This window comes from Schistocerca nitens, chromosome 2 (assembly GCF_023898315.1).
Source record: "Schistocerca nitens isolate TAMUIC-IGC-003100 chromosome 2, iqSchNite1.1, whole genome shotgun sequence".
NCBI classification, from domain to species: domain Eukaryota; kingdom Metazoa; phylum Arthropoda; class Insecta; order Orthoptera; family Acrididae; genus Schistocerca; species Schistocerca nitens.
In genome coordinates, this window is record NC_064615.1 from 687,644,425 (window position 1) to 687,659,938 (window position 15,514).

Sequence of the window (15,514 nt, forward strand, 5' to 3'; positions counted from 1 at the left end):
AAGATTATCAGCAACAACGTAACTCTCGCATGGTATCAGCTCTGGAAAAACGTATGTATGAGGTCTTTCTCCATTTTTGCATGCTCCAATTAAGCTGCAAACTTCTAAAAAATTATCAGAGGCAATGTTCCAGTCTCTTCCCCTCAAGTGGTCAACTGAAACATGCACCACTTGTTTCTTTTGATTTATTCCCTTCCTTCAGCAGATTTCCCTGTATACAGTCGTTCATTTATGAGGTATTTGGTCTCTCAATCTATAGCAGCCCACATTTTTATTTCGTACTTTCCAGGCTTTGAAGAAATGTACAGCTTGAATAGACACCATCCCCTGAAACTAGACAGGTGCTCATCAACTGTAATAATATACAACCCAGGAATATAAGAAGAAATGCAGGCATCAAAGAACATTTCGGACACAGACACTATAGGTTCAGCAATGGATCCAGAAACGGTTTTTCTTTTCTCTCCTGTAAGTTTGTCACCGAAGTTTGTCACCGAACCGGAGCCACATCAGAACGTCTCAGGGACAACCGAAATATACGTAAGCCGTATTCATCCGACCAAAATTCACTCAGAGGTTTCCCACGTGCCTTGTGTAAACCAGACCAAAGAATGAGTATCTGCAGTTCTGTAGAGTCAAGTTCAACTCAGTGTTCAAGGTATGGCTATAGAATTTTACTGTCTTCTGCACGATTACTGTTATACAGTACTGTTGCACTCAGCACATTATGTGGTGACAAAAAGTCTGAAACAATCTGCCCTTGTATGCAGTTGTGGTCTAAGGTGACTTGGGATATGTGGAGTTTCACGTATTGTATTCTTGAAAGCGTTCTTGGGAACATCGAGTGGTGGTATGTCTTATGTTATCTGTCCACTTCTAGATATGCAAGGATAGCCGCACTAGTTTCCTGAATACCATTACGAAGTTCACACTCATTACATCCGCATATTCTCCGACCTCTATATATTCCTCTATCATTTCTACATCAGCATCACTCATCACTCCGATCCACATTTCCAAAAATTTATTACTTGTGTCTATCTGCCAAAGCCTGCATGAGCCTGTAGCCCCTTTTGTTGTGACTTGGCAAGACAGCCAAGCCACTATGAGATAGCCGAAAGGCACGCGTTTAAGCACACGCAGGCTGGCGTGAGGTCTGGAACAGTTAAAGGAGTTGAGTCTAGTAAGAAAGTCTGTAGCTTCTGGGCTGAGTGCTAGGAAGTCTCTCTAGACCTGCCGTGTGGCGGCGCTCGGTCTGCAATCACTGACAGTGGCGACACGCGGGTCCGACGTATACTAGCGGACCGCGGCCGATTTAAAGGCTGCCACCTAGCAAGTGTGGTGTCTGGCGGTGACACCACACCTTTCATAGCGTACATCATCATCAATTATGTATAAAATATGATACCATGTCTTACTTCAACAAAAAGTAATTCCTAACTGTGAATTAATTAGTTTCAATAATGCATATGTATGTATTTTCTACGAATTGATTGCAACAAGAGACGTAAATGTCTCTAGAGAATGTGCATTGAGGCCAAGTTTTTATTTTCGTAATAATGTTGGAAAATGACAAAATCACTTGTTGTATACCTGCGGTATTTTCTGACCTCATTGCAAAAATATTGAAATATTGTACTATGAGCCGTGATGTAATCAAAAATCTTGCCCGCTTATAAAAAGTCCATAAAAAGTATATCTGGAGGCCAAGAGGCCTACGTCCACGCTAAAATTGTTTCTTTGTAGTGAAAAGAGCCTTTGAGTCTTTTGTAAGCCCTTGTCAGTTTGTATAGGCCTCGTCGCTACCGCTGTGGAAGCCGCGTTGCCACTGTTGTTGCGGTAGGCAGGTTTCGAGTTCTTGAACGGCTTCTGGTGCAGTATGTAGCTAAGATAATTTCTCCGTGCCACTATTATCCAGCAATGCCCTAGGGTCAGGTAACGGGATAGGAGAACGAATGTTCTGCAACACTCCAACAAATTAGTGACAGATTCCCACAAGTGAGTTGAAAGGTTTACGTATCTTTGCGACTTGTCGAATAATGAAGTCTGCGGCACTGCATGTAATGGCCCGAAATGTCTAAGTGCAAATGATCTAGGTAGGTAAACATCATCATACATATAAAAAGGAATTTGCAACTGTCTGTTCAATTCTAAGAGATCGCTACATGACGTTCCCTGTGTAAGTCAGCCATAGACGATGTTCTATAACCAAGTGTGCAAGAGCCAAAGAGACATTCTCCGTTGTCGTCCGGTCATTGGCGGATTGTACTCGGTCGGCAGTTGTCCGAGGCGAAGTCGATATCTTTATTCTCAGCGCCGCCCGCGGCGCTGGTGGAGCTCGCGTTAAGTGGCGAGTATCTACTGCATTGGCACCAGCCTGTATCTCTGCGTGTGTGGGGCTTTTGCCCTGGCTGTGTCTTGTTCGGACGACACAGGACCCCAGACGCAAAGCAAGGAGTAACCAAACAAACCAATTTCTTCACTAATTTATACGGAATAAGTTGCATTTACTTACGCTCAAGGTCATCTGCCGGTGTCTTCGCCAATCGTCGATCCATTGCAAGTCTACCTTGATGAAACTGATGCGTTTCTAACGTCTAAGAACTTTTCCAGTGATTCAGAGGAATCATCCATCGATATTCTGGTGGTCAACATTGAGTTACGTATCATGTATCAAGTACGAGGGGCGGGTGATCGAGCGGGGTGACGCAGTGGATAATACTCTGGCCTCGCATTCAGGTGGACAAAGATTCGCATCAGCGTCCAACCATCCAGAGTTAGCTTTCCTGTGATTTCCTCACTTCGCTCCATGCAAATGCCGGATGGTTCTTTTGAAAGGGCACGGTCGATTTCCGTCCACATCCTTAACCAAACGATCTGAACGCATGCTTCGTCTCTAATGACCTCGTCGAAGGGACATTAAATGCTGATCGTCCTTGTATAGTAAGGGTGGGCCCATTTTTTTTAAATTATTGGCGCATTTACCCCATAGCGAAAAAACTTAACGCCCACTGATACTGGAGTTCGTAAGTGTCTTCATGTGACCTAAAACCAGATAGGCTACCCAGAGTACCATGTTAAAAACACTCTCCAGAGGTAAACTCCATACGAAAAGTCAAATTCTCTTGAATGAGACCACTGGCGGAATCTCGACTATATTAATCGTTCGACACTAGGTATATATTTAATAACCGCATTCACAATACACCGAAAATGAGCATTATACGTAAGGTACGATGGTTTATTAAGGTGCTGCGATGTATGTACAAGGGCGTACTGAAAAGTAATGCCTCTTACACCTTTCTAAATAAAATACACGTCATTAACATTTTACATCTTTATTCTTCATCTCTATATATTTATTTCTAAACATAGTCACCCTGGTGACGAACAAGTTTCTCCTAACGAGAGATCTGTTTGTTCGTACCGTCACTGTAGGACGTTTGACTTTGTTGATGGAACCACAACTTCACCTCTGCTTGCATTGCTTCATCACTATCAACGTGAAGTCCTCGAAGTTTTGGGAACAGTGTAAGACGTCGTGGTCTTCCGACCTTCATTGCTTACATATTCCGCCCTCACAATTATATTCTGCACATCAAGACGCTTCATTCGAACCCAAACTCGATAAGATAAAGTCAATGTTGTATGAATTCATGTAAACGATATGCAAATAACTAAGCTCACCGTGGTTTAAATACTCGAGGCTGGTTTACACACACACATTCCACACACGACGGTCACAGGAGCTTTTAGTTCGAGATAGGCAGACCACACGCCGGGAGACCGGTCCCTTCAGAGGATGAGTCAACCTCGGCCGCCCGTGGAGCGGACAGCGTTAGCCCGAGCGAAAGGAAGAACGACGCCATGTTCAGCTTAAAAGCAAATTACACTACACTGTGTGGGAGTGCCCAGCCCATGCATTCATTAGAAACAGAGCACGCAGTTTGAGGTTTTCACAGGGAGACAGCAAACGCCAAACGCCGATGCTACAGATTTCCAGATTGATCACCTTAAACGAAACGTCATCCTCCCGTTTTAGAAGAGCAATGCTGATTGGCAGGCGATATTCCTGATGCCTCGAGCTGAAGGAGTAATGGAAGAGACTGAAAGATATACCCCTTCATGTCTGGCATGGAGAGGGGCCGTTCTGTTGTCGCGCTTGGAACGAGAACACATAACGAGAGCGTGTGCTGTCGTATGTGTACTCAAAGAGCGAGGAACAAGTCTCTCCTCAGTACTTCACTGGGAAAGCACTTCTGACGAGAGCGACTATATTGAGTCCTTGCGATTAAGCGTTGTTCACTGTGTTGGCCACCACACTTGCGCGGCGTGAACGGACAGAGTTATAGTTAAACGCCTGTGAGCGAATTTTTGAGTGGCATCGCGGTGGACTGGTTATCTGACCGGTGTACCACGCCAATAGTTAGACTAGGGGCGAATAGGAGTCCTTGACTTCATCAAGGCGTAGGGATACTTTGATTGGCGAAGGTCAATCCAGATAGGAGAGTTATCTTATTTGTCAGCAGCGAGCGGCAGAGACAGCAGTCATCACAGGTTACGGTATTGTGCGCTGCAGCTTTTGCGAGCCCCATATTTCCTCCACAACAGTACACTTCACTGTATTTCACATGCGACAGCCTCGACCGTACCTAGCAACATTGTAACGGATGATTATTCAAGTTGAGTAGGCGCGGCTCTCAGCCATTCTGCCAAGTCAATAACAATCTTAAACTTTGTATAGAAATTTCATTAGCGAATCCTATCCTTGAGAGGTAACTTCACATTTCGAAAAGAACCTGGAAATAACTTGTTCAGTTCATAACTAAAAGTGGCATTGTGGTTTCTCAGAATTTTAGCAAAACAAATAATTATCCGTTAGTTTCATGTTTTTCTTACACAAACTAGCACTACTCCAGTACCCAAGTATCCCACTAGTTAGGTAAGAATTTTTTTGAATTTTTGTGTCATTTCCTTACAACGGACGACTCCAGAAGATATTTATTGCTGAAAGTTTTTCAGGCATGTCTCTTTAGAACGTTAGGAGCGTCTGTCTGATTTCTGTAGTAGTGTGGGGGGTGGAAATTGCATCTTGCAGGGGCCACTGGGTAAAGGGTACATCTCAGATTAATCCGTTGCGCAGAATGACAGAATAGCACCCACATGTCGCTCACAACACATGAAAATCAGACGGGGCGAAGCCGGGGCTGTGTGACGGACGATCGATGACAGTGAAACCAAGGCGTCTGATTATTGTGGATGTCGCAGCGCTCGTGTGTAGTCTGACACTGGCATGCTGAAGGAGAGGCTGCTCCGTTTGTGTACAAAATTTTCTAACTCTTAACTGGATTACAGCACGCTATATCTCACGTGCCGACATAGTTGCACCACACACCAGAATGTCACATGCTACAATTTGGATCCCCCTAGCGGCAGAGCATTACAAATATGCTGACATGAAGAAAAAAGTTTAGAACCTATAACGGATCTTTTAGGTTGGGATAAATTTATTTTATTTTTTGTTGAATGTTTTCGTTAAATAGCTGAATAAATTGTAATTAGGCATAATTTAACTAAGCAGAGTAGAAAAGATAAAGTCAAAGAGATGTTCATTGGGCGGACATTGTCGTAATGTAACGTCGCGTAGTTCGGTTGTTAAAACATGTCGTTTGTGTTCCGTTCTGCTGCTCGGTCATGCACGTATCTGAAAGGAATTAATTCGGGGACTATAATAAACTTTCACATAATAGTTACGATTCGATGTTCCGACAAAAGGGGTTAACGTCAGTGTTAATTTGAATTGTGGGCGACAGGATTAGTTTTGACAGGTACGTGATAACGGACGTAACGAAAGTTCTTCGCATATCGTCCTTGAACTTGACGTTTTATTTAACTAACGATTGCGGGCTCATTAAAAGCTATTATCTCATGATTAGGATCAATCCCTCTTTCCTCCTAGATAGTGATCATTCTTTAACATTAATGTCATAAGAAAAAGGATTATTAATAAAAGTGATGTTAAATGACAATTACGTGTTATTCCGTTAGTGTGGAACCGACGTAATATCTCTGAAATGACATTGATATATAATTTGTGTCAAATACTGAACTGAGATAGGAAGTAAATTGAAATTAGTGAACATTTGATACTGAGACTATAGAAGCACAAGCGCTTAAAGTTCCTCTTCTCAAAAAAATGGCAAAATAAGTACGAACTTTAACTCAACAGTCGACATTATGTATTGCAAAGATATTAGCATTTCATACTTATTTTGATGACGCGCTGGTAAACAAAGGAACGTTGAGTCTCTGTACGAGTAATAAAATTAAATCTAAAAACATAATTAATAACGGCGAGCTCCGCTTTAACAAACTGTATTGCGTGTCGTCATCGGGCAATAGCTGCTCAACCCCGGAGACTTGTGTGGTGGAATTAGAAGTCGGGCATATAAAACAAACTTAAAAATCCATTCAAGCTACAGTGGGCAGTTATAAACCTTAATGAAGTTTGCTTTATTTAAAAAGCTTTAAGAGTTTTCATATAAAAAATTCGGATGCATTCCTTTACAGCACGTTCTCGTATTTGAAATGTGCTCTTGAGACAAAACGGATGTATGTGACAGTTGTCGTAAGATTGCAAAAGAACTACCCGTTAGACTCCTGCACAGTGTCAGTTACGTCATGATGGCAAGAAACCTGACCAATAGTTCTCCAGTAAAGTGAGATCACCTTATTTCTGCGGTGATGTTGGGTCTTTCTCGTAGCCGTAAAAGCCAAGACTCTCGGCTGAACCTTGCTCCCACGGACAGCTTTGCGCAGCTCGACCTCACAGTGGCCGCTTTGTTTTTGCTTGTCAACGCCTTGCGGGTTGAGACCGCCACGCAAGCGGCTGCAAGCAGCTGACGGGCTGGACAGGCTGAACCCACGCTGCCGACTGTTCCTCTCGCCTGGCATGCTGGACAGATATGCATATATGGGAGAAGACGCATTCAGACCGCCGTACGCCACTCATATTCCTTTTTCCCGCAGTTCCATGAAATCGCTTATCGCCAATGTAGGGGTGGATACTTCGAAACCGACATGGACGGCTTCCAGAACGTCCTTGTTCTATCCGGGACTGTTGCTCCCCCTCTAATCATTGCGTCATCGACGAGAAATTTAACGTTGCACTCCTCGCGTAGCTCTCCCTTCTCACCATGGATGCATACCTGAAGGAGATTGTATTGTAATAAATGCAGTTACTGCATCAACACAGACACAGTCGCTTTAAATAATATAATCGCGCCCGGCGGGGCTAAAATAACGATACAAAAAATATTAGATTGGTGTATACGTTCGCAACGTTTGTTTTGCTTGTTGGTATGCCGGCTGCTATAGGTTTATTTATCGATTGTCATTCTTCATTTGTAGTTCACTGTTGCTATTTCAGTTTGCATGCTGTCATTTTGTCATATGGAGATAATGGGTGCAGATGTGGACGCTGGAAAATTGAGTGCCAAGTGAAGATATCGGTTGGTTGGTTGGTTGTTTGAGGTTTAAGGGACCAAACAGCAAGGTCATCAGTCCCTTGTTTCAAATAGGCTCCATTCCGCTAATGGGACATCTCAGTAAAGTCAGAAAAATAAAACGGAAAAAGGTAAAAACGGAAAAGGGCAGTCATGTTGTCATTGGTAAAAAACAAAAGGAGGGAAGTCGGCAAGAGAACGAACACTATGCTGAAGCAGCATAGGCAAGACCACCTGTGACGTAAAAGGTACAACTGCTAGAATGGAGAAAGTACGTATGGGAATAAAAAGACTAACCAAGCCGTAAAAAAATGGTAAAAACAGAGTAAAAGGGAAAGAAAAGAGGATGTCGGTCAGGGAGGGTAATCGGGAATCTCCGAACACTGCTTACAGTGGGAGACACCCAAACACTCACCGCCCTGCCCCAACACCAGAGAGAGATTAAAAACCTTAAAACTGAGAATAAAAACCACTCTCCCGGAGGAAACCGAGAACCAGAGAGACCATCCGGGAATCGTCAGCCAACAGCAAAGGTAAAGTGCGGGGGAGCCTGTACTTAGCACGCAGAGCCAAAAGAAGGGGGCATTCAACCAAAATGTGGGCTACTGACTGGAAGGCTCTACAACCACAAAGTGGGGGTGGCTCATCACGCAAAAGAAAACCATGGGTCAGCCTGGTACGGCCAATGCGGAGACGACACAGTGTGGTCGAGTCCTTTCGGGAGAGGCGAAAGGAAGAACGCCACGGGCCTGGTGTCACCTTAATTGCACGAAGTTTATTAGACAGGGGAGTAGCCTCCCAAGAATTGGCCCATGACTGTGCGAAGTGGGATTTGATGTGAAGCCGTAAATCCGCTGCAGGAGGGGTTACAGAAAACGGAGGGTAAGTAACTGCTCCCCCAGCCAAACGATCAGCGAGCTCATTACCCGGGATACCCACATGGCCAGGGACCCAAAGGGAGTCAATGGAACAAGCAGCACGGTGAATACCAGCGAGATGGTCATGGATGGCAGAGACCAAGGGATGGCGCGAAAAACACCGGTCAATAGCAAGAAGGCCACTCATCGAGTCCGTACATAACAAAACGCGGTTGTGTTGGGACTGTTTAATAAAGGTAAGGGCCTGAGAAATTGCCATCAATTCCGCAGTAAACACCCCACATGTAGGTGGCAGCAGATGACTTTCCGTTCCAACAGAGGACGTGAAGGCATACCCAACATGATCAGCAGATTTAGAGCCATCAGTGTAAAAAACAACAGCATCCCGAAACTCCCATAAAAATTGGCGGAAAAAGGAATGGAACACCACCGGGGGGATGGAATCTTTCGGACCTCGGCGGAGATCCATCCGAATTCGAGGCCGAGGAACTAACCAAGGAGGGGTAGAGGGGAGGGAGCGAGGAAGACAGGACAAAGAAGGAAGCTGAAAATCACGGCAAAGAGACGCAAGGCGCAGCCCAACCGGTAAACCCGCCCGAGGGCGGGAGTCGGGTGGGCGACGTCCATGGTCTGGGAACAGGATAGAATAGCAAGGATGAGTGGGAGAGGAACGGATAGCGAGTGCATAAGACACCAGAAGCTGGGACCGCCGAACAGAAAGGGGGGGGGGGGATCCCAGCTTCAACCAGGAGACTATCAACAGGGCTAGTAGGGAAGGCACCAGTGGCCAAACGGATACCACGATGGTGGACTGGATCCAGCACGTGCAGTGTGGAAGGAGCAGCTGAACCATAAACTTCACAACCATAGTCCAAGTGAGACAGAACTAGAGCACGATAAAGACGGAGGAGGAGGGAACGGTCCGCACCCCAAGAGGAGTGGGCAAGGAAGCGAAGGACATTGAGTTTACGGAAACAACCTACCTTCAGGAGTCTGATATGGGGCAGCCAAGTGAGCTTGTTGTCGAAAAGAAGACCCAAGAAACGAAACTGTGGGACCACAGGCAATCTTTGTGCAACGAGATAGAGCTCTGGATCAGGGTGGATCGTAGTACGGCGACAGAAGTGGACCACTCGCGATTTTAAAGGAGAGAATTGAAACCCGTGTGAGAGGGTCCATGCAGAGGCACGCCGTATAGCTACCTGGAGCTGCCGATCTGCAGATGCCATCGAGGAGGAACTAACCCAAATGCAGAAATCATCCACATACAGGGCAGGGGCGACCAAGGGACCGACAGAGGCCACAAGTCCATCGATAGCAATGAGGAAAAGAAGGTCACTCAAGACAGAACCCTGTGGGATGCCCGTCTCCTGGGTCCGTGGAGAACTAAAAGCAGTACCAACTCGAACTCTGAATGACCGATGGATCAGGAACTGGCGGATAAAAATCGGGAGTGGGCCCCGAAGACCCCACTGATGAAGGGTAAGTAAGATGTGATGGCGCCAGGCCGTGTCATAGGCTTTGCGAAGGTCAAAAAACACTGCAACCAAATGGCGGCGCTGGGAAAAAGCCTGCCGGACTGCGGATTCCAAGCGGAGTAAATGATCGATTGGAGACCGTTCCTCTCGAAAGCCACACTGGTAAGGGGACAATAGATCCCGAGATTCGAGGACCCAATCGAGCCGACGGGCTACCATCCCTTCAAGTAGCTTACAAACAACATTGGTCAAACTAATTGGCCGATAGCTGTCAACAGATAGGGGGTTCTTACCAGGTTTAAGGACAGGAACCACAATGCTATCCCTCCACTGAGAAGGGAAGTCACCCTGGAGCCAGATACGGTTAAACACCCGAAGAAGATGCTGGCGTTGTGGAGCACTGAGATGTTGAAGCAGTTGGTTATGAATGGAATCTGGGCCAGGTGCCGTATCATGAGAAGAAGATAGAGCAGAAAGAAATTCCCATTCAGTAAAAGGTTCGTTGTAAGATTCTGACTCACAAGGGGTGAAACATAAGGTGGAAGCTTCAGCCAGCTGTTTTTGATGAAGGAAAGCAGCTGGATAGGAGGCTGACGCTGACCCCACTGCAAAATGGGTCGCAAGATGTTCTGCAAGAACTAATGGGTCCGTACAAATGCCATCTGGGAGGTGAAGGCTTGGGAGGGTGGACTGCCGATGGAAACCTTGGAGAGAACGAAGTGTAGCCCATACCCGTGACAGAGGGACAGTAGAAACGAATCGTTCCCAACATATCCGCTTACCCTGTTTGATTAAATAACGGGCTTTAGCACGGAGGCGTTTAAAGGTAGTAAGGCTGGCGACGGATGGGTGCCTCTTAAAGTGTTGCGAAGTTCGACGGCGATCACGGATGGCAATGGCAATGGCCGTACTCCACCACGGGTCTTGCCGGCAACGAAATGGTCCAGATGAGCGCGGGACAGCAATGTTAGCAGCGCGAACAATCGCGTCAGACACGTCACGTAGGACGTCATCAATACAACCCGACAAAGAGGGAGAAAACTCGACCTGTGCACTGTATAGAGGCCAATCGGCGCGGTGGAAAGACCAACGAGGTAACCTGTCCATCGGGGAGCGGGAAGGGAGCGTGATAATCAACGGGAAATGGTCACTATCACAAAGGTCGTCGTGTGGCGACCAGTGTAATGAAGGGAGGAGAGAGGGAGAAGAAAGAGAAAGAACAATGGCAGAAAAGGTACCATGACCGGCACTGAAATGAGTAGGGGAGCCATCATTAAGAAGGCACAGGTCGTGGTCTGCAATAAATTGGTCTATAAGAAGACCTCGTCTAAATGGAAAGGCACTGCCCCACAAAGGATGACGAGCATTAAAATCCCCAAGGAGGAGGAAGGGAGGAGGAAGTTGCTGAAGAAGGGTGGTTAAGGCAGCAGGTGTAAGAGTCCTGTCAGGAGGGAGATAAAGATTGCAAACTGTGACTGCAGAGTCTAAGTGGACCCTAACAGCAACCGCTTCCAATGTAGTTTGGAGAGGAATCCACGTGCTAGCAATGTCTGTACGGACCAACGTACAAACGCCACCAGAAGCCCGCAAGGGTCCGACCCGATTTCGACAGAAAACACGGAACCCACGGAGGGTCGGTGAGTGAGCATCAGTAAAATGAGATTCCTGGAGAACCACACAAGCTGCGGAGTAGGACGAAAGAAGGGATTTCAATTCCGGAAGGTGACGATAGTATCCATTACAATTCCATTGGAGAACCACAGAACGATGGTTGAAGTGAGGGCTGAACACGCTAAATCCAGTCATACCGCCGGGTCCCCACCCGTCACCGACAAGGAGGGGGCGACATCCATGAACGACAGGTCAGAATCCGGTTTTGAAGTCGAGGAAGGGACCTCCGGTGACACCAGAGGCTCTTTGTCCCGGAACTTATGTTTCTTCTTCTTTTCAGGCTGAGATCGAGGAGGGCTGTGTAGCATAAAGGAGCCAGCAGCAGCAAGATCAGGAACAGAAAGAGACCGGGCGACCTGGGGGCCGACAGACCGCGGCTCTCGCGGTCGCCGCGCGGCAGCAGACCTTTGATCTGGAAGGTGCTGGGAAGGGGCATCCCGGGAGAGGCGCCCTTGACTGGCAGACGCCGAAGGAGTGGGACACTTCTCCGGCTGTGGAGGGGGAGCAGCGCCCATAGGAGAAGGTGTGGGAGCCGCAGGGGAAGGGGGGAGGAGAGGGGTCCGCGATGGGGGTAAGGAAGGGGGAGGAAGGGGGTGAAGATGTAACCAAGGCGTAACTAGATGTCATGGACACAGGGTGCAGTCGTGCATATTTCTTACAGGCCTCTGTGTAGCTTAAACGATCGAGGGACTTATACTCCTGTATCTTTTTTTCTTTCTTATATACTGGGCAATCTCGTGAACGTGGAGAATGACTACCATGACAATTTACACATACAGGAGGGGGAACACAGGGACTCCCCTCGTGGAGTGGACGTCCACAGTCACCACAGAGAGGGTCCTGGGAACAGCGAGAAGACATGTGGCCCAACCGCAAGCACTTAAAACCCCTCATAGGAGGTGGGATGTACGGCTTCACATCACAGCGATAGACCATAATCTTAACTTTCTCAGGAAGGGTATCCCCTTCAAAGGCCAGGATAAAGGCACCAGTATCAATACGATTATCTTTAGGACCCTTCTGAACACGCCGAACAAAGTGAACACCCCGCCGTCCGAGATTGTCTCGAAGTTCCTCATCAGTTTGAAGGATGAGGTCCCTGTGAAAAATCACACCTTGTACCATGTTTAGAGACTGGTGAGGGGTAATGGACACAGGAATTGTGCCAAGATGGGTACAGGCACGAAGGGCCGCAGATTGGGCAGCTGAAGCAGTTTTTATCAGCAACGAACCCGACTGCATCTTGCTCAGGGAGTCCACTTCGCCAAACTTGTCTTCAATGTGTTCCACAAAGAATAAAGGTTTGACACTGGTGAAAGTATCTCCATCAGTCCTGGTGCAAACGAGGGAAAGGTTTTGCCCCTAGACGACAGGCCTGACCCTCTTCCCAGGGGGTAGCCATGGAAGGGAAGGCCGAAGGAGCAAGAGAAGCAGCACTTGAGGAATCAGTTCCACGCAGAGAGACGGCCGCAGAAGAACGGCTAGAGTTTTGGACCCGTATGCGTTTCATCTGCATAGCGTCCGCCCTGATACAACCCACTCCGATCAGGGGCTCTCCTCACGGGCGCCACCCAGCCACAGCAAGGGCCGTCTGGTACAGTGGCCATTGCCGGGAGTTCCGATGCTCCAGGATGACGAGCAACCACTCCAAGGCATGCATGAGGAGGTCACAGCTCAGGTGTCAGAAGTGTGATCCCTGTGTGTTCAGGGGGCTCAACCAAAAGGGTACATAGCGACCCCCACCACACGGGCTGGCTACCGTGCTGGCTATGCACCCTAGCATCAAACAACGACGTGAAAGAAAAGGTGGAATGTACTAGGAGGGCGCACGTCGGAGACACTAGGTAAGGTGCTCTTCCCCAAATGGCTCACACTACGGAGGAGAAATTTTGGAATGGAGGTCAAACCCCAGAGGGGGACCAAGGAATGCCAAAAGGAGGAGACGATTACGCAACAAAGCCGGAGTGTAAAACCAACAGAACCAGGAGGATAGCGGGGGCCAACATAAGCAAGGACACCAATAGAGGGAGAGGAGAGGGCGAGGGGAAAGGAGCATCGAGGGGAAGGGAAAGGAAATGCAGCCCGGGAGAGAAAGAAGGCTGCAATGGCTCGGGGCCCCGTGCTCGCCACGCACGTATCCACAGAAGAGTTGTGGACCCCCTGGGGGGGGTGAAGATATCGGAAGATTTCCGACACTGTCTTCTGTCTGAGTTCAGTAAAGGTGTGACAAGCCCAGGCAGCCACAACCATTTGCGCCGTGTATGGGGATAGTGCCGTTGGACAGAGCACGTCAAGAATATGGTTTTCTGCTTTTAAGTGGAATCGTTTTGACATCAGTGACTCTTCAAGTTCAGGAAGAACTTCGGGGTTTGATGAAGATTGTTTAAACGCATTAACCCACGATGATCCACGTCAGTGAACTGTGAAGAACTGTGACCATGCCGCCAGAGTGCGATACTTGCATGTCATGAGGAAGAGTCAAAAATCGGGTGTACGCGTACCGCATCCTCTAAGCCAAAACTCATAAAAAACAGCTGGCCATATGTGCATATCTGGTTGCTTGTCATCAGTTGGCTTCTGAATAACACCTTTACTCCTACCCTGTACCGTTAATGACGAGAAGCCGGCCGATGTGGCCGAGCGGTTCTAGGCGCTTCAGTCCGGAACCGCTCTCCTGCTACGGTCGCAGGTTCGAATCCTGCATCGGGCATGGAAGTGTCTGATGTCCTTAGGTTAGTTAGGTTTAAGTAGTTCCAAGTCTAGGGGACTGATGACCTCAGATGTTAAGTCCCATAGTGCTTAGAGTGATTTGAACCATTTTATGACGAGAAATTGTGTCTTTATGCTAACATATCAAACGGAAAGGAATGGTTGAGGCCACACAAAACAACAACTCCCTTTACGAGGACCTGCGTGCATCCATAAAAAGGAATGTTACGCATCTGGCCGAAAAAGGACGTTGTGTAGTACGAATTGCTTCCCCGCGGTATAACCGTCACTGCTGACAATAAATGTCAACAACTGAGACGTCTTGCAGGCGCAGTCCAAGAACGACGTCCAGGAAGACTGCATGAACAGATGCTACTCCACGATAACGCCCCATCACATTGTGCTCTCACCTTATTCACCTGATCTTGTGCCCTCGGATTTTCACCTTTACCGCCGTCTATCGAACAACCTTTAAGGAAGTTCCTTTGCTGATGAAAATGGGCTCCGAACATGACTCGATGAGGTCTTTGCCTTGAAACGTTATTTCTATCGTCGCGAAATCAAAAAGTTGCCCCAGCGTTGGCAGACTGTGGTAAATAGAGAAGGAGAATATATTATTGATGACTAAACTCTTATGTGGATCTGTTGTGTTCTTTAAGCTTTTGGAAATACGCTATGCACTTAGGCACCAACCCAATAATAAGTCTTCCTATGCTTTGTTTCATAGAGTGAGAGGACTTTGACTGTGTATATAGGTTCAGAGCGACACTGGGGACGTGCTCGGGTAGCCGAAGTGGTTAAGCGACCGCTCATGAGAAACCGGAAATGCGGGTTCGAGTTACTGTATGGCATAAATTTTCGTCTGTCACAACTAGCTGACGCTAATATGTATTGAGCTTATGGAAAACCATTTCACCATTGCTTGCCTCGCCCTTGCCATTCTATATACAGTTAAGTCCTAATCTTCATTCGTTTCTACTTTTAACATCAACACTTCATGCCACTCGTTATTTTCAGTTGTTTGTAAACAATGTTCTACAAGCATTTTGTGAATACTTCGTTATAATTTATGTTTATTTATGATTTTGTACTGAATATGGAGAATTTATGTAAGTGTAATGTCAGACTTTAAAATATGCGGATGATCAGGCAGTGCTGGTAGAATCAGGAGAGGATCTACAGCAGATACTGAAGGGTATTGCAAGAATGGGCGAGGAGTATGGAATGACGATAAATACCGGGAGGACAAAAGTTATGACAAGCAAGAAAGAAG

At 47.1% G+C, this 15,514-nt stretch overlaps 1 protein-coding gene across 1 annotated transcript in view; it reads right to left on the reverse strand.

Moving 5' to 3' along the window:
• Positions 1-15,514, reverse strand: part of LOC126236840 (uncharacterized) — a 66,198-nt gene that overhangs the window by 31,947 nt on the left and 18,737 nt on the right. The window lies entirely within an intron of this gene.